Source organism: Ceratotherium simum, chromosome 3, assembly GCF_057802395.1.
Source record: "Ceratotherium simum simum isolate JZ-2026a chromosome 3, ASM5780239v1, whole genome shotgun sequence".
Lineage (NCBI taxonomy): Eukaryota > Metazoa > Chordata > Mammalia > Perissodactyla > Rhinocerotidae > Ceratotherium > Ceratotherium simum.
This window is the reverse complement of record NC_141902.1, coordinates 42,065,172-42,089,184: the sequence shown is the minus strand read 5'-3', so window position 1 is coordinate 42,089,184 and position 24,013 is coordinate 42,065,172. Positions and strand designations below refer to the sequence as shown.

At 41.9% G+C, this 24,013-nt stretch overlaps 1 long non-coding RNA gene across 1 annotated transcript; it reads right to left on the bottom strand.

The window, feature by feature from the left end:
- Window positions 1-560: 560 nt before the first annotated feature.
- LOC147917543 (uncharacterized) lies at window positions 561-12,265 on the bottom strand. The gene is made up of 5 exons (XR_015551718.1): window positions 12,121-12,265; window positions 9,875-9,996; window positions 4,063-4,203; window positions 3,801-3,972; window positions 561-1,457 (listed from the first exon to the last, which is right to left on the bottom strand). It is a non-coding gene; the product is annotated as an uncharacterized LOC147917543 (long non-coding RNA).
- Window positions 12,266-24,013: the final 11,748 nt, after the last annotated feature.

Here is a 24,013-nt window from a genome sequence, read left to right as displayed (position 1 = left end):
TGTATATGTTTATATGTACATACACACACAGACATATAAAGATGGGTGATATATAAGCCTCAAGTATAAAGAAGACAGTGTTGCAACTCTAAACTAAGCATCTCAGATTTGGTCAGATCTACTTTATGTGGACAACATCACTGTTGGACACACACCCTCCCAGTGGTGGCTCTAAGGTCTTGGAAAATTGGGTTGAGACAGTGTGTACTGTAGTTCAGTGTGGCCCCTTCCTTCAGCTAAGTTCTGTATCCTTTATTAAATAAATTGAGGCCTGAATCTTACCTTAGAATGTGTGCAGGTGTGTGTGCGTGTGTGTGCCAATGTGAAGCCCACCTGAAACACTACACAAAATTAAAGAAAGAAGGTGACCATGATTTTAAAAAGGTCAAGGCAGGGCCAGCCCCGTGGCTTAGCAGTTAAGTGCACGCGCTCCGCTGCTGGCGGCCCGGGTTCGGATCCCGGGCATGCACCGACGCACCGCTTCTCCAGCCATGCTGCAGCCACGTCCCACATACAGCAACTAGAAGGATGTGCAACTACGACATACAACTATCTACTGGGACTTTGGGGAAAAAAAGGAGGAGGATTGGCAATAGATGTTAGCTCAGAGCCGGTCTTCCTCAGCAAAAAGAGGAGGATCAGCATGGATGTTAGCTCAGGGCTGATCTTCCTCACCAAAAAAAAAAATTAAATTAAATTTAAAAATAAAAATAAATAAAATAAATAAAAATAGTTTCATGTTTAAAAATAAATAAATAAAAATAAAAAGGTCAAGGCAAACTTGGGCAATATCTGTTCAATCTCAGTCCACACAAGAGGACTCGACTTATCTGGTCCTGGTGGCATGTCTAGCCCTACTGTGGATCAGGCTGCCTCATGCAATTAAAACTTGATGCAAGGAAACATTAGGATCTTATAATTAACACTCCTAGTTCTGATTCCCTGCTTACAGGACAATATTATGTTTATAATCTGGTTTCCCATATCGTGAGCTACAGGGAGAAAATAAGTTAGACAAAGGGCACAAATGTCTAGTTTTCTCCACAGTTCTATTTCTTATTGTAACTTAATTCATTGGCAGTCTGGTTTTAGATATCAGTCTCTGTAAGCTTAATTATAGTGAGTCTGACCCAGAGAAATTTTATTGCATTTAGTTAGCTGACAAAAATGGATTTCCTAATCTAAAAGGCTGGACCCTGGACTATAGTGAATTCTCACTTTGGGAGACCTCTTGGAAGGTAGCCTATAAGCCATCTTAAAACTTATCATTTCAAAGTGGTGCATTTTTTTAACCATAATTTTTTTTACTATATAAGTAGCAATGGATTCTTATTGTAGAAAGTTTAGAAGATACAGAAAAGTTAAAAGAAGATAAAAATCATTCATCTTACCAACTATAGACAGCCACTGTTAAATACTTGAAGTATTTCCTCCCAGCTTTAATTTTGTGTGTATCTCTGTAAATGCATATAAAATTTGAATCTTACTAGAAATAGCTTTGTAACTTAATTTCATTAAACATAACATTCTGAGCATTTCACATATCATTAAATATGTTTTGAAAATACCTTTAATCAATCTCCTTTCAGATATTTAAATTAATTCCAATATTCTGTTAAAATAAAACATGCTCTGATGAACATTTCATCTTCACATATAATTCTTTACTCACATATCTGAATATTTACTTATTTCCTAGAAGGAAAATACTGACTCAAAAGGTGTGAAAATTTTTGGAGCTTTGATCTATATTGCCAGATTATACCCAAAAACTAGCTGAACTGATTTTCATTAACATCAGCAATTTTCATTTTGGTGCCAGAATGACAATTTTGCTAATCTTTCACTGACTTGGGATGAAAGATTATCATTTTCCATTTTTGACTAATTTGAAAGGCTAAACTTTATATTTGCTTTGTAATAATTTGCACTTCTTTTATACTTTGTGTGAAAATTTTTTCAAATATTTGTGCCCATGGTAGTTGTTGTTTTGTGACTGCTCATTGCTGCCCTTTGCACATTGTCTTCTTTACACACTGATTTGTAAATCATTTTTTATTGTAATCTCATGTTACCTATTAAATTTTCTACTCATTTTATCTCATGCAGATGGAATTTTTTAAATTTCTCTTTAGTCTAGAGATCTCAATCAGCACCTACCTGTCCACACCTCCTTGTGAAAGAGTCAGCAGTCCATGGCTCCTGCTGCCTAGCACCCGTGCTTTATACGAAGTGACTCCTTCCTTCCTAGTCACAACTGGTGGAGGAGAGTATGCCCCTGACCAGAGAACAGCGTCTCCACAGGTTGACCTGTAGCCTATGTCTATAATGCTGTCTAACATAATAGCAGAGATGTGGTTATTAGTGGAGCTAAATTTCTCTCTCTCACAGATAACAGCAGGTCAGGATCTGAAGGAATAGATTCCATAGGAAGAGTTGGCAAGCTAAAGGAATAGGCAAGCACAAGAGTGACAGGATCAGAAACGGAGTGAGCAAAGGAAGCCAGTGCGTAGAGAGAGGATAAAGGACAAGTGTAAGAGCAGAGGCAGTGCTGCCTGAAAGAAACCCCACATCTCCTACCAGAGAGACAGAGGAACCAGAGCCAGCCTCTTGATCCACTTTGTTTCCTTGAAATTTTACTTTTCCAAGATGAGGCTTCATGTCAGCATAAGATACACCTCCGACTTGACTTGGAGAGGGGTTTTTTCCCCTTGCATTTAAAACAATAGTTCTAGAATAATTATTCCCAACCTGTGGCAATTTTACCCCATAGGGAACATCTGGCAACATCTGAAAACATTTTTGATTGTCATGACTGGAAGGGCACTACTAGCATCTAATGAGTAGAGGCCAGGGAGGCTGCTAAACATCCTACAATGCTCAGCCTCCCATAAGAAAGAACTACCCAGCCCAACAAGTGAATAATGCTGAAGTTGAGAAACCCTGTACTAGAACAAGTCAGATTTTTTATCATTTCCCCCTTTGCATTTGTACTTAGAAAGTCCTTCCCTATTCTGTGATGAAATATTGTCCTCTAGTTTATTCTATTTCTATGGTTTCATTTGTGTGTATATGTGTGTGAGGAAGATCAGCCCTGAGCTAACATCCGTGCCCATCTTCCTCCACTTTATGTGGGACGCCACCACAGCATGGCCTGACAAGCGGTGCGTTGGTGTGCGCCCGGGGTTCCGAACCCGGGCAGCCATCAGCGGAGCGCGTGCACTTAACCGCTATGCCACGGGGTCGGCCCCTATGATTTCACTTTCATAGTTTCTTTTTCTTAGAAATTTCTAGTAACCATGTTAATGGCCAGGAGATCAGGAAACTGACTAAACTTATACAACAGGTCACAATGTCTTCATGCCTTTGTATATATGTAATTAGCATATATCTTTAGAAAAGAATGTGGCAAAGATTCTCACAACTTTCTTGATTTACATCCACTCTTCTGTGAAGGTGAACTGGAGAGTGTGAAAATCCGTATTCTCTCTCAGTGGAGAGGCAAATGCCAATAAATTCCCTCAGCAACCATACTGAAAACATAGTCTACTTACTATAAAGTCGATGACGTACAGGATATTATTATTCACTTGATCAACCAGATGTTCAAAATTACTGGATTGGGGAAGGCCTAAGAAGGAGGTACTCACGGAATGGTGTCAGTATACTGGTCATCAGGCTTACAGGACAGTGCTCTCTTACTCAATAGAGTTCTTAGAGGTTTTTATAGGCGACATGAGAAAGCAGGATTAGGTGAATACTGTGAAAGATTATGCCACGAAGAGTGGAATGTAACTTACTTAAATCTTGGTGAAAGTTTACACTTTTGAGCTGGTCTTCAGATGTCACATCCTCTCCTCCCTTCTTTTTGCCAATGTTATGGGGTCCATAAAATTTTCTAAGATTCTTCAAGGCAGATGGTTTCTGTCCTTACATCACCATAACAACCCATATTCCACAGTAAGTAACAAGCTTGATTAAGAAAGACAGATGGAATGAGCCTGCAAATGTAAAATATGCCCCTCAATTTAGAATTCTTTGCCCCTAGGGAGGGATTCTCACCTGGAAATTTAGTTGTCTTCTTGAGAATTCTTGGCTCATAACAAACAGCACTCACACGTTAGCCTTGCTCCTCGAAAACTCAGATTCTTTTCTCTGCATCTACTCTGAACCAAAGATTAATTCATTCTATCCTTCAGTGACCTGGGAAGTGGAAAAAAAATAGGCATTTTCCACCCAGTTACTCCAGATTCAATGCCTTCTGCAATATAAACTGCAACCCAAGTAGTTCCCTGAAATTTCAAGTAGCAGCATTTTGCTGGCCGGCACCTGCTGACCAATTATCACCACAACTCTACTAAGGTCTTCTATCTCCTTCCTCCTGCCCCTGGGAACCTTGCCTTCTTGTGTTGGATCCAACTTCCACGCATTCCTTACTTGACACCAATACCTTTAAGCCTAAGCACACTTAACTTCCCCAGTACCTATGAGCTAAATCAACAAACATAAACCCAGCTATGGGCAAAACATCCATGAGCAAAAACATGGGGAAAAATAACAAATGGGACTCAGAATATAACTTTTTTCCACAAAAACAGTAAAGATCAATGCCATAATTGTAAAATGCACCACTAAACAAAACATATCTGGAGAGGAAGAAGTTTAAAGCCCTCTCCAGTCCTATCTATAGGACAAAATATGCTGCTTCCAAAAAATAACACCCTAAAAAATATTAGAATAAATAAGTGTTCACCAGCAAACAGTAATAACTCAACAAGATTATTTCTTAAGAGCAGTTCTTAAACTTTTTCTTATGTAACACTATCACATAGACCAAGGGTCAGCAAACCTTTTCTGTAAAGGGCCAGATAGCAGATATTTTAGTCTGCAGGTCATAAGGTTTCTTTTCCAACCACTCACCTCTGTTGTTATAACACAAAACAGCCATAGACAATATGGAAATGAATGAGTGTGGCTGTGTTCTAATAAAACTTTATTTACAGAATAGATATTGGAATTTGAATTTTATTTAATTTTAACATCTCATGAAATATTCTTCTTTTGATTTTTGTCAGTGATTTAAAATCTAAAAACTATTCTTAGCTCAGAGAACACACAAAACAGGCAGCAGGTTGGATGTGGCCCATGCACCATAGTTTGCCAACCCCTGAAGTAGACTAACACCTCTTGTTAACTGAAGTGATTCTCAAAATGCCCCAGTGAGAAACACAGCTTACTAAGGTGCAACTCTCCTGGCCCTGTTTACTGAGCAACCTTCTCCTGATCTGTAATCTAATCAGTTTGCAAGCGGTACTTCCTTCTGGTGAATTGGTTCAATCAGAAAATCAAAGAGTGGATTCTAGAAGCAGAGTTCTCTCTCATGGTGCATTAATAAGTTTGTTTCCAGATTCAACTTAGTCTTACAAGTTTATGCCTTGTTCCCCCAAGTTTATATAACCATTCAAAGTTCCAGATCTCATATTTGAGGGAGCAAAGCATTTAATATGGAGGTAACTGCCGCTATTAAATTCCCAGACAAAGCAGAATCACTCAATATCATTACTGTATATTCAGGTACTTCACTGTCAACTCAAAGAAGTCCAGATTAAGACAAGTTGAGTTGAAACAATTGCTAGTCTGATCAGTGATGATTATAAAGACATAAATTATAACCATAAAACTTTAGGATCTCAATCATCTAATATGCACACTGAGTCAAAATGTGCTAAGACTGTACTATAGGATAAAGCGAAAATTCCAACAGCCACATTGCCAGAGTAGAGATAAAGTGGAAAATAAACATCTAATAAGCGAGTGGCTAATAATATAAATATATGAGTCTCATAAAACTAATGGAAACATAGTTATCCCCAAAAGAATTGTATAATAAACAAGAATCTAGTTTAACCTGTGCCAAATTTGTCCTATTACATAGTTGATCAATCATATAATAATTTGAAGCCCATAATTCCCCAGATCTCACCTACCGGATGGTAAAAATGGGTTCCATGACTAATTTTCTCTCATTCTTGACCTCTCACACTTTTGAACCAAACTCATATGAGTCTCGTTTTTTTAAAATACAGTCTTTTCCATGAGGTTTCTGGGAATCTCATTCAAATAAATTTCCAGCTCTTTAGACATGGCATGCTGGAATCCTAACACAGTGGGAAAAAACTAAATAAAATGAGCAAAATTCTGAAATTGGTGGTAGAGCTGCAATTCAAACATGGGCTACTGAATCCAATTAGCTCTATAAATTTGGGACAAATTGTTTTACTTCTCTATGCCATGAAGCAATAGAGAGACCTTACAGTTTATCCAGTCCAGCAGTTTTCAAGTTCTTCATTAGCAAAGGAATCTTTAAAATGTGGTTTAACACATAACCCCCAAATGTAAAGCTGGAAAAGCATAGCTGCTCTGTTAAAGAGGAGTCAGAGCACCAGGACCTCTGCCCTCTCTGCCTCCCCAAGGCACCTATGGGGGCCCTCACGGCTCCTCCATAGAACCCTAGACTTTTGGGGAGCAGAGTTTGAAAACCACTGATCTTATACAATCCTCTCATTTTACAAATGAGGAAGCTACTGGGAACACGAAAAACAGCCCTGCCAGCAGCCACAGTGCTGTTCCAAACTGAATATAAACAACAAATATAAACAATGCTCCAGCAAGGCCACGCTGCTACTGTGTTTGGAACAAGACAGAGACAAAGCCACTCCACAACCTCAACAATGATGAAACATCCCCTCTTCTGACTAACACGAGAGACTGTTGTTTCTTTTCCAATAACAACTTCCAGCCTACGTTTAATCCACCAGGCTCTTTGATAAAATTTACTAAGTACGATATCCAGTCACCAAATTGCCCCTGCTTCTTGACGTCACCCAATCCAGAGCTGGCCCCTACTCTCCTAATCCCTCCTTGGAATTATCCAACATAAGCCTGAATCCTCTAAGAGGGCCCTCCCACAGCTCCTCTCCAGCACATTCTTCCTTGCTGCAGCAAGCTCAATAAACCTAACTCTTTGTTTTTACTCCAGGCGTGTTCCTGATGGTCTGTGGCTTCAATACTACATTATTATCATTCTAAGCAACATCCTCAAGAAAAACAGAGCAGCACCAAGGATCAGTTGAGAGAACAGATAGCTGAGCTCCCAGAATAGTAAATAAACATGTTAAAAATAAATAGAGGAAATTCAGACCTTTAATGGACCAAATGCTACTGATTCCCACATGTTCAGCAATGGTGGCATGGGGGATATGTGCTACCCTTGATGAAAACCCAGGGACCACTGCTTAACAGAGACCCTGAGGTGGAAAAGAGACCCACTACCAGCTCTGTCCGAAATGCTCTGTGCCACTCACAACAGCAGGCACAGCACCCAGTATGGACGGAATCACCTCAGAGATCAGCCAGACACCCAGAAAAGTCTGTCATTATTTAACCCACATTCACTTCACAGAAATTCAAAGATACATAGATCATATGCTTCTACAAACAAAGCATACTGTGATAAGCATCATTCGGGGTAGGATAGCAGACAAAGCACACTCAGAATGGTCAAGTCTGCCCCAACACAGACAGGAAGTCACTGCAACTTCCATGCTGGTCCTAAAATGGATTTCCTCTGGGCCTTGCACATAGTGTGGATTCAAGAAACATGTCTTGAATTGGATTTCACTGAGAAGAATCCTCCCTAAAGTAACAAGAGTAGAGCTGAAACCAGCCTTGGAGTCTGTGCACAGCATTTGTGGCTTAAGAGGGCAGGTTTGCCCAGTCCTACTTTGGCAACAGTATTGCTGGTCCACGAATATTGGGATTTATTTTAAATCTTTGCTCTCTTTGTGCCTGAGTAATAATAAGTGTTGAAGATGTGGGAGAGAGGCTAAAGGCAGTGACTATACTGGGGAAAGCACTGAAAGTAAAGAAATGCTTCAAATCCCAGCACAGGCCCAAGACCTTGTGGTGAGTTTGTAGCCAGCACCTTTTGGATACTCAACTAGTTTCCTTACTTGTTCTGTGAGAGGCTGGGATGCATGACCCCAGCGAGGTCTCTTCCAGTCCAACAGTGTATTGAACATTGAGTGTATTTCTTAGGACTAAGTCCCCTAAACAAAGCTGCCTACTTGGGTCCTGTTTGGGTATCACAGTTTCCAGCCCCTCTGTTACTGCCCTTCTTCCCAGCCTGCCATTTGCAGGGAGTATCTCTTCATCCTTCAAGGCCAGCACTAGTGCTACATCCTCTCTGACTTTCTCTGACTGCCTCCTCCCCTAACACAGCCCACAGAAGAATCAACTGCCCTCTTAGGTTTCCAGAATACCTTATGCACTCATTGGACTAGACTTACTTGTTTTTGTCATCTCCATGACCAGCCTGGTTTTCTGAAGTAGAGCGTCATATTCATGTTTGATCTCCAGAAACATAGTAAAGAATTCTATAAACATTCTATGTGATAGATTGGATCACCTTCCAAATTTGTGCTTTGACATAACATTGAACCTCATCCTCCCCTTCAAGGAGACAGAGAGTGACTACATATAAAGATGCTCATATGCTGCTATTTCAACCCTCAGGCTTGGTGCTTTGGCACATGGTAGAGAAGAAGATCATGGGCTTCACAGCCAGCCATCCCATCCCAGCAAGAACCTGGAAACAATCTCCAAACTCCCCAAAATTCAGGTCTAGCTTCTCAGGTCATTCAAAGGCTGTTCAGTCTGAAATATTTAGAGTGACTTTCACACACCAGGATTCTCCCCCAGTCACCATCAAAGAGAAAAACACCTCTGATCTAAACTTATTGCAAACAGCCAAAGCTATTCAATGACGTTTGTGCTGCCTCTACCATCTTCGTACCAATACGTGCTTCCTAGAACTTGAAGCCTATATACTTTGCCTACTAGTTAGATCCCAGCAAAGTCTATCTCCTCCAACTTCACTTTGAGCAAAAGAGGGTCTGTTTCCCAAAGAGGCAGTTTATCTTGAAATGCAGTGATGAGACCATGAAATCTTAGCCACCTGTCCCTGATAACCACCCTCCCCCCATCTCACTCCGTAAAGTGTCTGTGAAACTACTCAAATGATGTTAAAGGAATGTATTCCCAAGCCCTAACTTAACAACAGCCATGTGGAGCCAGCCTACTCCCATGTGGTTATATCCTGTAACCCTATAGCCCAGGTTCACAGGCTGGAGCTGATTTTCCAAGCAGAAGCGCAATAAATAATTCACACTATTAGTTTACCTAGGCATTTATTAGAAGCTCAATGAATGTTCTCCCTAAGACATCTTCTTGAAACTTCTATTAAAGTACTAAAATTTAGTAATATAACTATCCATCTATCTCACCCACCAGACAGAGAACTCCAAAAGGTCAGAGAATCAGTTCATGCAATAAACATATGTATTTGTATCCCAAATGGCTGGCACAGTTCCCAGCGTATCAAGGGAGCTCAACAAGTAAGTGGTTGCATCTGTTCCCCTGTCTTCAGCCATCCTGAGGACAGTCCAGGAGACAGAGGGCTCAGTCTCTGTACTGGAAAAGCTTATCGAGGTGCGGTGAATTCCTACACTTATTTATGTTTGGAGCCCTGGTGCCTAGCACAGACTAGGCATTCCAGAAATGTTTGTTGAAATGAAAAATTATTTGCTTGAAAGAAAGCCATTAAGTATCAAGTGAGAATCTACATCTGGCTCACTAATGAAGCTGTTCTGATTAATACCACCAACCATCATCAAGTCTCACTGTCTTGAGAATGGTCTAGTGTCAAGCCCAGGGATATCCTCCCTCCACATCCTTCTTGACTTCTGTGTACCATCCACTGGTGCTCTTTTCTCTTTGGCCTCTGTGACACCCTCCCCTCTAGTTTTCTACTTACCTCTCAGGCTACTTCTTCAGTCTGCAAATGGCACCTCTCTCTTCCTCTGATCTTCAAATGATTGGTTCCCCACACAAGGCTCACTACTTGTCTGATTCTTTACCCTCTCCCTGGAAGAATTCCTATAAATTCAAATACATGTATTTGATTACTTTTTCTTTCATTAATAATTCTCAAATCTACATTTCTAGGCCAGACCATTCTTCTGAGCTTTGATATCCAACTGCCTCCTGGACATCTACACTAGTTCATCTTACAGGCAACTTAAACATGGAAAAGATTTGCTCATCTTCTCTTCCTTTCTCCTTCTCTTTACTTCCCCCCACAAGCCTGTTCTTTCTCTTATATTTTATCTCTTATCTTGGTGAACCGCCCACCATCCCCCACACCACGCACCAGAAATCTTGAAATCATTCTAAACTCCTCCCTCATTGTCTTCTTTCATAAAATTAGTCACCAACTAAGACTTTCTCAAGTTCTCTCTGTCTTTCCATCCTTCCTGACGCTCACATTAGTTTGTTTCTTATATGAAATAGTCCCCAGAGTGTTCTCTCTGCTTTCGTTGTCCTCCACCTTCAAACAATCTGCCACATCTGCTTCCTAAAACACAAATCTAATTACATAATTCTCTGCTTAAAACAATCTTTTTAGCCATCACCCCACTCCACCGTCCCTGAGATGAAGTATAAACTCCAAGCATGGCATAGGTGGCCCCTGCCTCCTCTCCTGCAGCACCCTCAACCCCACGTTCCAGCCACACCAACTAGCAGTCCCCTCCCCTGTAGTCAATGCACCAGGAGTGTCCTTCAGCTCCTCTCTGCCTAGCTGACCTTATGTGTTCTCCAAGCAATTCAAGCATTACCTCCAGAAGGTTTTCTCAGTCCTGATCCTTGCTCCCAGCTGAATTAGAGGCCCATCTTTTGTCTCCCATTCTACACAAAGAGGTCCCACTCTGTGTGAGGCTATTCAGAGATCCTCAACTCTAACTGCATGCTAACATTCACCTGAGCACCTGAGTGCCCAGAACTCAACCACAGTGATTCTGATTTCATTGCTCTAGGAATCAATATAATCTCATGTGCATTGGGCTTCCTGCTTCTCAAACTTTAGGGTAAGGAACAATCACCTGGGGGCCTTTTAAAACTGAAGATCCTGATTCAGCAGGTCTGGCTAGGGTCTGAGAGTCCACATTGTTAATAAGCTCCCAGGTGATGTCAGTGCTACTGGTCCACAGACCACACTTGGAGTAGCAAGTGGCTAAATAAACTCTGACATTGGCTGACCCATCTGGAGGAATAAAGCTGTAACTAGCCATAGCAACTACAAAAAGACTCCCCCTATCAAGGAAAACAGATGTTGCTAAAACACCTGAAATACTGGGCCGGCCCGGTGGCTTGGCGGTTAGGTGCGCGCCCTCCGCTGCTGGCGGCCCGGGTTCGGATCCCGGGCGTGCACCGACGCACCGCTTCTCCGGCCATGCTGAGGCCGCGTGCCACATACAGCAACTAGAGGGATGTGCGGCTATGACATACAGCTGTCTGCTGGGGCTTTGGGGGAAAAAATAAATAAATAAAATCTTTAATAAAATAAAACACCTGAAATAGCCTGATATTCTGGAAAAATTTATGAGTGTCTATGATAACTGCAATACTAAGGTTGTAGAAGCTATTGTCACGTAAAGGCGTAAAGCCCAGAGACAGAAAGTGACTTGCCCAGAATAACACAGGGGGTAAATAGCAGAGCTGAGGTCCAAACTCAGGACACTTGACTCCTCAGTCTGTATACTGTTCAGTATAATCAGGGAGAGATCATCTGGGAGAGATGTTGAAGACTCCATCACACTAGGAAAGTAGCAATCAAGAGGGACACAATCAAGATTAGCAGGACCCAGCCAAGCACTTTGATAACAAATGGCTGGAGCAGCTTCTTCAAAAGAGATCTCAGCCAAGAGTTGCTGGCGAGAAGGACAATGAGGAAACTAGTCACTTCAGTTCAAGATTGATGGATGTGTGTTGACTTCCTAAATGAACTTAACCTTGCCCCAGGATGGCAAATGACAGTGGAAAATGTGTACTGTGGAACTCTGGACTATTTTGATGTCTTTAAGTACCTTGAAGGCAGCAGAGATGTCTTATCCATCTTAATTGTCCCAGCACTCAGCACCTGCTTGACACAGAATTCACTAGATATCTGTTGAATAAAGTCTAACCAGAGAAACTCTTGGCTTTCTTTACTTTACACAATACCTTATTTATCTATGTTGTGGCGAGCCTCCTTCCTGTGAGACGAGATGATATCAGTCTGCTGCTGGGCTGCCCACTGTAGAGATTTCCTTCAGTTGCTGGGTGGGGGCTGGATCTGGTGGAAGTGTGATGTAATGCGTGACTCCCCAGGCCCTTCACACATGTGCATCTAAGATACAAGGATTATAGGCATAAACATAGTAGTGTTTGTTCTTACTGGAGAACCAGGCAGAAGTCAACTGCTTTTATTAAGTTGTGGGAGAGGGAGGGAGGGACTCAATGGGTGACCTCACTGGTTCTCCAGCCAGCAGAATTTTTTGCCAAAAACAAGGGAACCATTGGAGGATAAGTCATATTGCCTAAAGGTCAACAGCATGGGCTTTGGCGTCATGCAGATCTGAGTTTGAACGTCATCTCTACCACTCACTCATCACTTTGGGCAGTTTACTTAACCTTACTAAGCGTCAGCTTCCTCATCTGTAAAATGGGCAAAATAAGTAACTTCCTATGAGGATTGCCATAAGGATTAAATGAAATAATTGTGTTAAGTACTTAAAACTGCCTAGGACATGGTAGGTGTTAAATAATAATAGTTTGGCAATGGCACCAATGGAGAGAGTCTTCAATGCCAGTTGTGGCTGCATGACCAATCTAGAAACAAGAGTTGTGGCCACCATCTGTATTTCAGATTTCTTGTCTTGCTACAGTATGTAAGAACTGGAAAAGTATCTTCTAATTCTGGTTTTTCTTTTCCCTTTTTAAAAAATGATATTTATTTTTTCATTCTAATTGTCTCAATCATATTCTGTTTTTCCTCCATTATTGTATACGAAGTGGGTAGGTGATAGAGTTACTGAATAGGCAATGGGTGGCAAATTTTTTCCATCTCAAATCAATGCCAATTGATTGGGGGTGGCTGCCTGGACCACTGTACTAGAAGAATGTTGATGCTAAATCCAAGCTTAGTGAAAAAGAGAGCTACAGTTGATTAGTAGTATCTTCAATTAGTGTTTGTCACGCCTCATTTTAATTCACAGATGGAAGAATGGTGAATAACAGGAGCAAGGCAGGATCACAATGGAACCAGGAGGAATGGACAACAATGGTAGATTGTAGGTGGAGAGATTGATGAACACTCTTCACCAACTCTGAGACATCTTTTGATATAGTCGCTGTGTGTCTGTGCCAATTGCCCCTCCACATCCACCCTCTACCCTTCTCCTCCCAGCTCCCTGCCTGGAGGCTGACCTGTATACAGTATATAAATGGGCTGTGTGCCCTCTGGATCTGGTTGGTTTGGCCAGTGGGGAGCCCCAATAAGAGATGTGAGTGAGGAAACAATGAGAGCAAGGTTATTATTTCCCTGGACCTCTCCTTGCAGGGTTGCCTCAGGCTGGCTACGTCCTTCGATTAGATGTCATTGATCCTCTCAAAGTAGTTGACTCTACGTGATTCTTCTTCCAGGTTCCAAAACCATCCCCTCTTCCTATCCCTTTGCAACAAGAGGTGGTAGCTCCAATGCCACACGCTCTAGAGTACTGCACTGTCCTTAGTGGTTCTCCTCATCCACACTTTTATAAATAGCCCCTATATATATAAGTCTCATCAAACGATATTATTTTGAAATGATCACCTATCTCCTGTGGGAAGCCTGCCTGATACACTAGGCTGGCCTTTGGGTTGTCTTTATGTTGGAAGTGAAGTGAGCATCCACAGACATGCATGTGATAGAACATGTTAGGTAGGGCATCTTTGTACATCCAGGAAGAAGGGTGTGTGTCCGGCAGCCAGAGATGAGATGGACTGGAGATAGTAATACAGAGAACAATGTGGTCCTGCCTTTCCGATCATCTGCATTTTCCACCAAGCCTGCCCTTCCTGTGGCCAAGTCCTATGATATTTGGGGAAATAAATGCATCTCTGGTCTTTATTTTTTTTAAAAAAAAACTAATACACTGTTTACCACCCCCTCAGTGATATAAGAACCCATATTTCATGATTAACAGTGCAGATGAAATCAGGACAGGAGAAGTGAGCCTGCAAATGTGACCTCTCCACCCTCAAGGTAAAAATGCTTATCCTTGAGTGTCTCATCCAGTGATGTTGTGAATCTTGCACTAGGCAATCACACCTGAAAACCCACATCTGGACTAAGATGATCTCACTCCTTGGTAGGAGGCAGACCCCTCAGAACCATTAAGCTTTCTCCCAGTGTCCAGCATCCAGAGATAAGCCAGGGCAAGCACAGGCAAGGCAAAGAACTACAGCTCTGACTTTCTCCTATAGAAAAGAAGGCGATAAGGCATCCCAAGAGAAAAGGTAAAGCGGGATACTGCGGAGAAGACAGGTTGTGAGAGAGCAATCAAAACACTATTTAGGGGAACAAAAGGGAGAGAAATTAGGGCCAAAGAGGGCTGCAGGCCTCTGCCCCTTCTGCTGGGAGGACAGTAAACCTCACCCCCATTCTATTTCAGTAAGACTCTTTTTAAACTTCTCCAACTCTTCAATTCACTGTCTTCAATTGCCTTTTCATCTCTCAAGGTCCAGATCAAATGCCTCCTCTTCTGTGGAGCTTCCGTGACCCCAACTCTTCCCACTCTCAGTCAAAATTAACCATTTCTTTCTCTACACTCAACGCACACTAACCCTCTCTTGAGCACTTTTTACTTGGTAAGATATGAACACGTTTGCCTCTCCCAAATGATTTGTGAGCTTGCTAATGGCAAGGATCTGTCTTAATGATTTCTGAATAAAAACAGTCCCTGGATCATGCTGGAAGAGTATTAAATGTTCACTGAGTTTGACAATGACAGACTTTTGTTATCAATAGGAAATTGGACAGCCCTCCTTCATCCACCCCACTATCATCTTTTTCCAAGCATGTCAATGGGGGAAAAGTAAAGGAATCTTTAATGCATATAGAGAATTTTCACCCTGTCTTAGCCTGGGTTCCCCCAAAAAGAGGGGCCTGAGACAAGGACTTCTGGGAACAGAAGTGGGGGTAAAGTGTGAAGAGTGGAACAGGGAAGGAAGAAAAGCCAAAATAAGATGTGTTATCAAGCTGGTCCCCTCTTGGGCAACTGGCGTTCTCTCCCACTGGGAACACCCTAAAGAGCCATGTAGAATGTACTCCAGATTTGTCCCCTCCAGGGAAAGAAGATGGGAGAGTTTATCCAAATGCTCCCATTACCCATTGGTCAGGGGTTGCTATAGGCTCTTATTCTTCTCATACTTGAGGTGAGTGCTATGTCAGAATGGACTAAGCAGATTTCTGCAGGTGTCTCAGGTAACGGTAACAGAGATGCCTCAAGACAGTAAGCAAGTGATAAATGGTGCAGTTGCAGTGAGGTGGGATCAGGTTACACCTGAGCACAGCTGGTTGCCATGGCAATAACTAGACCAGAAAGGTGAGCCAAGAGGATGTGAGGCAGGCACAAGATGCGTCTGATACACGCACCTTATCATCATTTTTATCGGCCCTTTGTAATTTTTATGCACCTTAGAGAGTAAGTCGCACTAATCCTAGCATTAATCATTGTTCAATTGTTAACAAAAAGAAAGTGTTGGGTGATAGAACTGGAATTTTCCCAAGCTTCACCAGGCTGTGGGTAGACAATCATAGTAAATACCCAAATTTCCATGGCTCTAACCCTCTAGCTTCCAACTAGCTCTAGCTTCTAGCTTTAGTCCTGGAGCTTCCTGCAAGCTGCTCCCCACTATATCTCCGAGCTTCCTGAAGGCAACTCACACATACTTAGAAATCAATCTGTCAGCTGTGGTCACCCTGTGGCATCTGCTATGCTCTTCTTCTTCAGCTCCAGAGCCCCTTCTGTCTGTCCTTCTGCAAGAAGCTCCTCCCTACCACCTCTGCTGCCCATGCCCACCATAAGACTATACTGAGAGTGTTACCCTCCTTGCTCCCAAAGTCGCCAAACCCTCCAGATGCCAAGATGATACATCCTTCCATTCTCCATGTGCCAGAGCCATGCTGTAGCTCACACAGAAATAGGAAGATGCTTCTTTCTCCCCAGGTCACACTTTGAGCCAGGAGAGTACAAGCAGTGCTGCTTCAGACCCAGTGGCTTGGTCACTGAAGACAGCTTCCTCAACTTTAGCTCTGGTTCAAGGAATAATCTTCCTCTCTCCCACGTTCTCTCTCCCCACCCTCCACCATCACCACCAACGCAGCTCACACAAAATGGCCTCCTTCCTCCTTCAGTCAAAAATATATGCCCTCATGCAAATAAACTCAAAAAAGCCAGGAGCCTGAAGCCCACCCCAGCAGTGCACTGGACACGCCCAGGCAGGCCTGAACTCCAGCAGTGCCCACAGCCTTGGCACAGGCCATATCCTCACGCCTGTGAGATCTTCTATATGCCAGTGATTATGGCACTGAGGCTTAGAATCACGAGGATGGCAACAGTTTGGCACCAAAACTCCGAAGGGTTTTGTGGGGGTTTTTTCCTACTGCTACAAAATGAAATCTCACCAGATGTCCTAAATATGTTTTTATCCTGGCATTCTCGCACATCACTTCGCTTCAAAGAGAGAGTTTTTTTGGTTGACAAAGGTACCTAACCTCTAAGTGACCTACCCTCCAAGATCCATGTGGTATAAGCAACTCTAGTGCACAAAAAGTTTCCCTGGATATATTTTTAAATGACAAAGTTCCCTACAAGTGAACTTAACAGACATACAGCATCAGTCCTTAATTGTGCCTATAGAAAAAATTGTGTTCACAATGTGCTCCAGCTTGGTCCAGCTCTTTGAAGAACAATGGCTGATGAAAGCCAAGAGCAAAAGAAAATGGCAATAAAATAAGGTGGCATATTGACAGCTGAGATCTAGTGCGACATCTGTGGGTGGTTCTGTGGCTCCAGGATTAGATTGTTCTCACTTCAAAAGAGCCATCCGTGAACTCTGTCAATCAGCAGCTCAGTCATACATACATAAAACTCCTTCCCCCACACCCTCATCCTCAAAAAAATCCTTAAAGACGATGCTAAGAAAACAATGTATAGATCACATGAGTTTAGTGAAAGGCAACATTTTTCTCCTTGACTAATTGACCAAGTGAGCTTGAATTTTCATCCAACCTTTACCATGCCTCACTTTTACAAAAGGAATTCAATTTATTATTCTCCTTGGACTTCCAATAAAAGAGTAACATCAAAGTCGAACAGAAAATGAAAGCTCTGGTTCAGACATTATTTTGTTTTCCTCTCCCGAGTAAATATTTGCACTTGCTGGAGGAGTTTATGCTGATGTGTCTGTAAACTGAACATATATTTTTATGAGATGGTAAGTAACCAGGAACAAAAGGATACAAAGCAAAGTTCCCCTGCGCTTTTTTCCAAGTGACCTCCAGCCGACTGTGCAGATGACATGTTTAGAAGGAAGACGATTTGGTCTCCATGGAAGCTCAGTTTGTGGGCTCTGCTTTGGCAGACTGACGGCTGTGCTAAATGATGTTGAAATTACATGTAATAGATTTTAGATTATGACTATTGTCCAGTAAGGACTGAAGAGCCCCATGCAGTGAGAAGGGGCTCTGTTTGGTTATCTTCTTAAGCTTCATTGCAGAGTGAAAAGGCAGGGGCTTTTCTTATTCTAAATTGGCCCTTTTGTTTGTTGGGGGTGGTGGTCAGCACCAAAGCAGTTTCACTAATTAGAAGCTACAGGCCCAGAATCACCACTGTCACTCTTTTCTAGAATGAAACACAACCATGCTCAACACATTTCTGGACACAACTCTACCCCAATTTAAAGCTAGGAATAAATGAAATGCTCGAGTTTTCAGTGTCAGAATAGCACATTATTGTAGAATTAGCCCAAACTGGCATTTGAAGTTTGATTCTTTGCAGGACTGGTAGGCTGCTGACTTTCTCCAGATATTTATTTATTAATATGTGTGATTTTCTATTTTGTTTTGTTTATGTAAAGGAGGAGACTGGGGTTAGTGTGAGGATGTCCGGGAGAGAGGAAAGCAATGGAAATGCTGCAGGTGTCAACCCCCAAGGAAATGGAACAGATGAGCCAGAACAGGCTTGAACCTGAGCACAATTGAAATGGGCCCCATGGACTCCCAGAAATGACCGAGGAGGAACTGAATGTCTGTATAAGAAGGCAGAAGTGTAATATCTGAGAAACATGGATTTTAAAACATTACTATATTTGTTCCCAAAGACTGGAAGCTGGGGGACACAGATTACCCGAAGTATCTGGCTTTAAACAGCATTCCCTTTGTCATAGTACACCATGACAGAGGTCATGCCCTACCTTTTTCTTTTTAGAGCAAAGTTGGTGTGTTGCTCAGTAATTAACATCCCTGCTCAAATGACTTGAATATTTTGCAAAAAACAAGCAGTTGATGAAGCCATTGGATAGAGAAGTAGGAAGGGAACAGGAGGAGAAAATAAGTGAGAAAGATATTTTACACTTCATCAAAACATGAAATAGCATTTCATGCTTATTTCCTCCAGCATTCTATCACCACCACCCTCCAAAATGAAGCATCAGCCATATGGAAACAAGCTCTTGTTCTGAACTAAACAGACCACTTTAGACAAGTATGTGTATTGGTTCCAAAAAGACATATCAGGAACTGTGGTCTGAAGTTCATTCAGTGCCAAGAGAGACTGCCCACGATGCCGTCTAGTCACACCACAAGTTGTCTGGGGTCCTGCTACTAATGTGTGGCCCAGGACCAGCAACCTCAGCATCACCTAGGAGCCTATTAGAAATGCAGAATCACAGCCCCACCTAAGACCTACTACACTGGCCTTTTTACAAGATCACAAGTGATTCATATGCACATTAAAATTCACAACCAGCTTAGATGACCAATCTTCACCCTTTAAAGGCACTGGGAGAGGGGCCAGCCCGGTCCCGCAAGCGGTAAGTACGCGTGCTCCGCTGCCGCGGCCCGGGGTTCACAGGTTCAGATCCCAGGCAAGCACCAACGCACCGCTTGGCAAGCCATGCTGTGGCGGCTTGTGGCGGAAGTGGAGGAAGATGGGCACGGATGTTAGCCCACGGCAGTCTTCCTCAACAGAAAGAGGAGGATTGGCAGATGTTAGCTCAGGGCCGATCTTCCTCACAAAAAAATAAAATAAAATAAAGGCACTGGGAAAGACAAAAAAGGAGAATTTCAAAAAAAAATTCTGAAAATAGTGAAAGTGGTATCTCACCCTTTCTTTCTTGCCTTTCCCATTAAGAAAGAAGCTTCCCAAGATACAAAAGAGCATATTTTGTGTAAGAAAGAAAGGGAAATAAAAAAAATATATACACACACACATGCACGCACACACACATACACATACACAAAAAGGAATACAGGACAGATAAGATAGAAAACAACAAATCTGGTTACTAACAAGTTGTGAGGAGAGAACAGGGTAGAAGGGATATGAGGGAGTGACACCTCTCTATGCATAGCATTTGGTATAGTTTTGACTTATGGAAGCATGTTAATATTCTGCACATACAAAAAATAAATGAGATCAACAATGATGGGAAGAGAAAACAAAAATCCTAAAACTCAAAAGCAAATTAAAACAAATGAACCAATTGTATTCCAAGTGAATTCTATAACCACAGTAAAAGGAAAAAAAAAAAAAACAAAGAACTTATCCAAGTTACTAATGAGCATAGTATTTAATTGTATACCCCCAGTCTTGGGTAAGAATGAGTGATGATGAGCGCTGCCAATCCTGAACTCTTAATTCATTTGTTTCTTGTAGAGGTATTGGCAAAGCAATTCTGAAACTATTTTAAATGTATTATAGGATTAAACAAATAAGTAAATGTATTGACGTTGTTGGTAGCCAAGGACCAGTGCCTGCTTGAGACACACACCAACGGCTACGGGGTAAGAGCCGTTCCCCTGAGCTTAGCATCAGTTATGATTTACATGAGAATCAAGACACATAATAAGAGACAGGCAGAGGGAGTTCCAGATAGAGGGGGAGGCAGATAGAGTTCCAGAGGAGAGGGCAGTGTAAAGATAGAAGCAGAGACATAAGGCAGCCATAGTCCAAAAAACACCTGCAGCCCCCACAAGCAGGAAGGGAGAGGAAGATTCACCCCTAGACCCTCCAGCAGGAATACGGCCCTGCCCACACCTTGATTTCAGACTTCCAGCCTCCAGAATTGGAGAGAATTAGTTTCTGTTGTTTTAGGCCACCAAATTTGTGGTAATTTGTTACAGCATCCCTAGGAAACCCGCAAAGTAGGTGTATTATTATCTCCACTTTCCAGATAAGGAAATAGAGGCACAAAGAGTTCAAGTAACTTGCTCCAAGTCCAGAACTAGTAAATAGTAGAGACAGTATGTTAACCCAGGAAACATGATTGTAAAGACAGCCCTTTATGACCTTTATTTCATACTCCTTCTACCATGTAGTCATTAAAGAAAACTATATAGAGTAGACATCTTTCCACATCAAAACATGATTGTATAGAAAAGCAAGTTTCAGAACTATATGTAGGGATGCTTTGGTAAGCAAATATAGAACCTCAGCTCAGGAAAAGTTCATAGAAGTGCTGGGTAAGGAACTAAAAGAAATAAATACCAAGCTGAGACTAAAAGAAAGGAAAATCCTCAAGTGCCAGAAATGAAAAAGGAACATAAAGGCAAAGTGATAAGCTTGCGAGCAAGGTCTGGGGTTTAACATCCATGAAGGGGCGAGAAACTTAATCTTAGAATGCAGAAAGTAGAGAAGCCGGCCCCATGGCCTAGTGGCTAAGTTTGGCACGCTCCGCTTCAGCGGCCTAGGTTCAGTTCTCAGGCACAGACCTACACCACTCATCAGCAGCCATGCTGTGGTGGCAACCCACACACAAAATAGAGAAAGATTGGCACAGATGTTAGCTCAGGGCGAATCTTCCTCAACAAAAAATAATAATAATAATAATAGAATGTAGAAAGTAGGGAGTAGGGACTCTTGAAAGACTAACCCTCAGTAAAGTGGGACCAAACGTAAGCTCCACACATCAGCTCAGGGAAAGTGTAAGAAAGCTTATCTGTGCCCTGTATATGGGGAAAGGTCTCCCATTAGAAATAGCAGGCCCAGGCCTGTTCCACACATGTACGTGGGGTCTAAATTTATACAACCCGTGTGATATGGGAATGTCCAGCCAAGAAATTATTGTAAAAATGGGCCCCAAATAAGTGAAACCACTGGGGCTTCCAGCAAAAGCAAACATAAAATTGTTTAGAAACAAGTCTTCTAAATCCCAAAGCATACAGAATATTCTAAGGCACACAAACACACATACAAATAAATATATTCTGGCCGAAAATGAGCTCACAATAAAATATTATGAAACAGAAGAAAAGGAGTCACCATGAGGAAGAGTCAAGTCACTGCTGTTGGGGGAAGAGGGAGAATCCCCATCTGCCCCTTCCCTTAAGGTTCTTATGGCTGGCCAAATAATTAACAAGACAGGTTAGCAGGAGAAAATAATACCAAGTTTAATAACATGTATACATGGGAGAAACCAGGGACACTGCGTTTCTCAACACAATAGCAGAAATTCCGGTCTTAAATACCATGTTCAGCAAATGACAAAGGAGGATGTTGGGGGTGGGGGGAGTCAGTTACAGGAGATTACCACTAAAGCACAGTAAACAAGAGTAAGGTTATTATGCAGATTTAAGGCCTCACCTTCCACATTGATAAGTTTCTAGAAATGAGGTCATCCCCCCTCTTCCCAATACAGAGAGGGAGATACCTTTACAAATGGACATTTCCCTTATAAATGTAAATGTTTGTCCGGCAGCTCCTCACAGGGCCATCCAGAGAATGTGGCCAGAGAGACAGAACTTCTGATAAGGTAGGCTTGTTGGTGCCTTTCCTATTGTAACATCTATTTTACATTATATTACAGCCATCAGATAGAAGATCTGTTCCAAGGAGTTACTATGTCAAATTCTTTAGGCAGTTAGTGGGGGAGGTCAAATGTCCATCAGAGAAAACAATCAAGGTAAAGAGATATGTTTCAGGGTGGCCAGATCTTGATCTCCCACACTGCAAACAGGAAGATTTGCATGGTCAATAATATAACAACCTGAGAGAACCTATTAAATAATTATGTTTCAAAAGATAAAATTAAAAGACTTGAAACCCTAAGAAAAGAACAGGCATTGTGCAAAAGAACTGGCAGATCTGAAAATGACCAAACAGAACTTCCAGAAGTGAAAATGTAAAATTCAAAAGGTAAAAGAGTAGATGAGAGATGGCTGATGAAAATGTAGATGTGAGAAAATCATTGGAGAATCAGCGAAAGATAAAGAGATGAAAAAATACGAGAGAGAGGTTAAGAGAGATGAGAAATTTAAAAATATGTCTGATTGGACTTCCAGGAGAGAAACTAGTAGAACCAATAATCAAAATATAATGGCTGAGAAATTGTAAGAATTGATGAAAGAAGAGGGTATCAGTCAGGATGTAGGCAGAAAACAGGCAGCATTCTCAAACTAAGTAATTGAGAAAAGTTTAATAAAGCAGCTATTTACAAAGGTGAGAGCCAGCAGCAGTCAGGGAAATTAACAAAGAGAAACACCCGGGAGCTAGTAAAAGTGAAAGCCCTTAAGTCTGAAAGGGCAAAGTGAGGGAGAGGTTACAGAACTCAAAGAGCTGTGAAGAAGGTTGCCAGAACAGTAGCTGTGCCTTCAGTGGAGGGACGCAGGCAACCCCTGATAGATCATCATGGAGGGAGCCTACAGAATAAACACATCGCCCTCACTCTGGCCCTTGGAGCTTCTGCTGGTCCCTCCCATTGACAGAACTCTACTGGAAGCCAAAGGGCAAGGGAAGATGCAACCCGCCCATTAGCCTTCCCAGTTCAGAGCCTTCAGGTGAAGGAGTAGTAACAGCTCCCCACTGTAGCCCCAGGCTACTTTATCAGTTTTCCTAAACCCTGCCCCCCATCTTCCTAAATAGTCCCTAGGCAGTGTGCTTACTGCTTCCTGCCAGAACCTTGACAGCCTTTACTGGTAGGTGTGTGTGTGTGTGTTTTAAGTAGAAAGGAGACGGGGGGGAGAAAAAAACAGAGAGTCTAGAAGTAAATACACCATAATGCTAGCATTTTGGTGATTTGGGTTTTTTCTTTTTACTGACTACATTTTCTAATTCTTCTACAGTGAACATAGAGCACAAAGATGCAAAAGAACAATCTTTTAATAATGCTAAGAGTCTATAGAAAATATAGATTCTTAATGAATTCATTCCCCAGTAGACTGACATCATCCCTAATCCAGACTCCCTGCCTGATATCAGAGCTAGAGATGCAAACCAATGATGTAGCTGGAAAAAAAGAAGAAAAAAAAAAAAGAGGGAGGATTCAAATCAGGTATTGAGTAATGGTTTGTAAATAGTGATTTTCTGATAGAGAGGGTTATATGTGGCCTTGCTTAAACTCGGTAAAACATAATTTCCCGAATAGGGCATGGGCAGTTTGCAGGGCTGACATCCAGGCCTGTTAAAGGAAAGAAGTCCTATGAAACCTAAGTTGTGTCTTAGGTTTCATAGATGGAGGAATAAATTTTTGTGTTTAAAAAGACAGCAACGAAATTGCATCTCTGACTGCCTAGAAAGCTTCAAGAAATAGGTGAGTCTTCACCTCAGCCAAAATTAAAGCTTGAAGTTATATGTATAAATGCTTGCTAGATATTTTTATTAATCTACCCACATAGCTAATAACTGCTTGAAATTCAAATACCTGTATGCTGAAGCTTGGGGTGAAATCTGGCTTTTGATGGATTAGCAGGCAGGTCCTCATGTCATCTCTTGCTTCTGAATGTTGCTACCTAGAATGTGACATGTCCCTCGTCCGACTGCCGTACGGTCAACTGGCTTGGATTCAGAGGAAAGAGCGCCATCTACTGCAACGC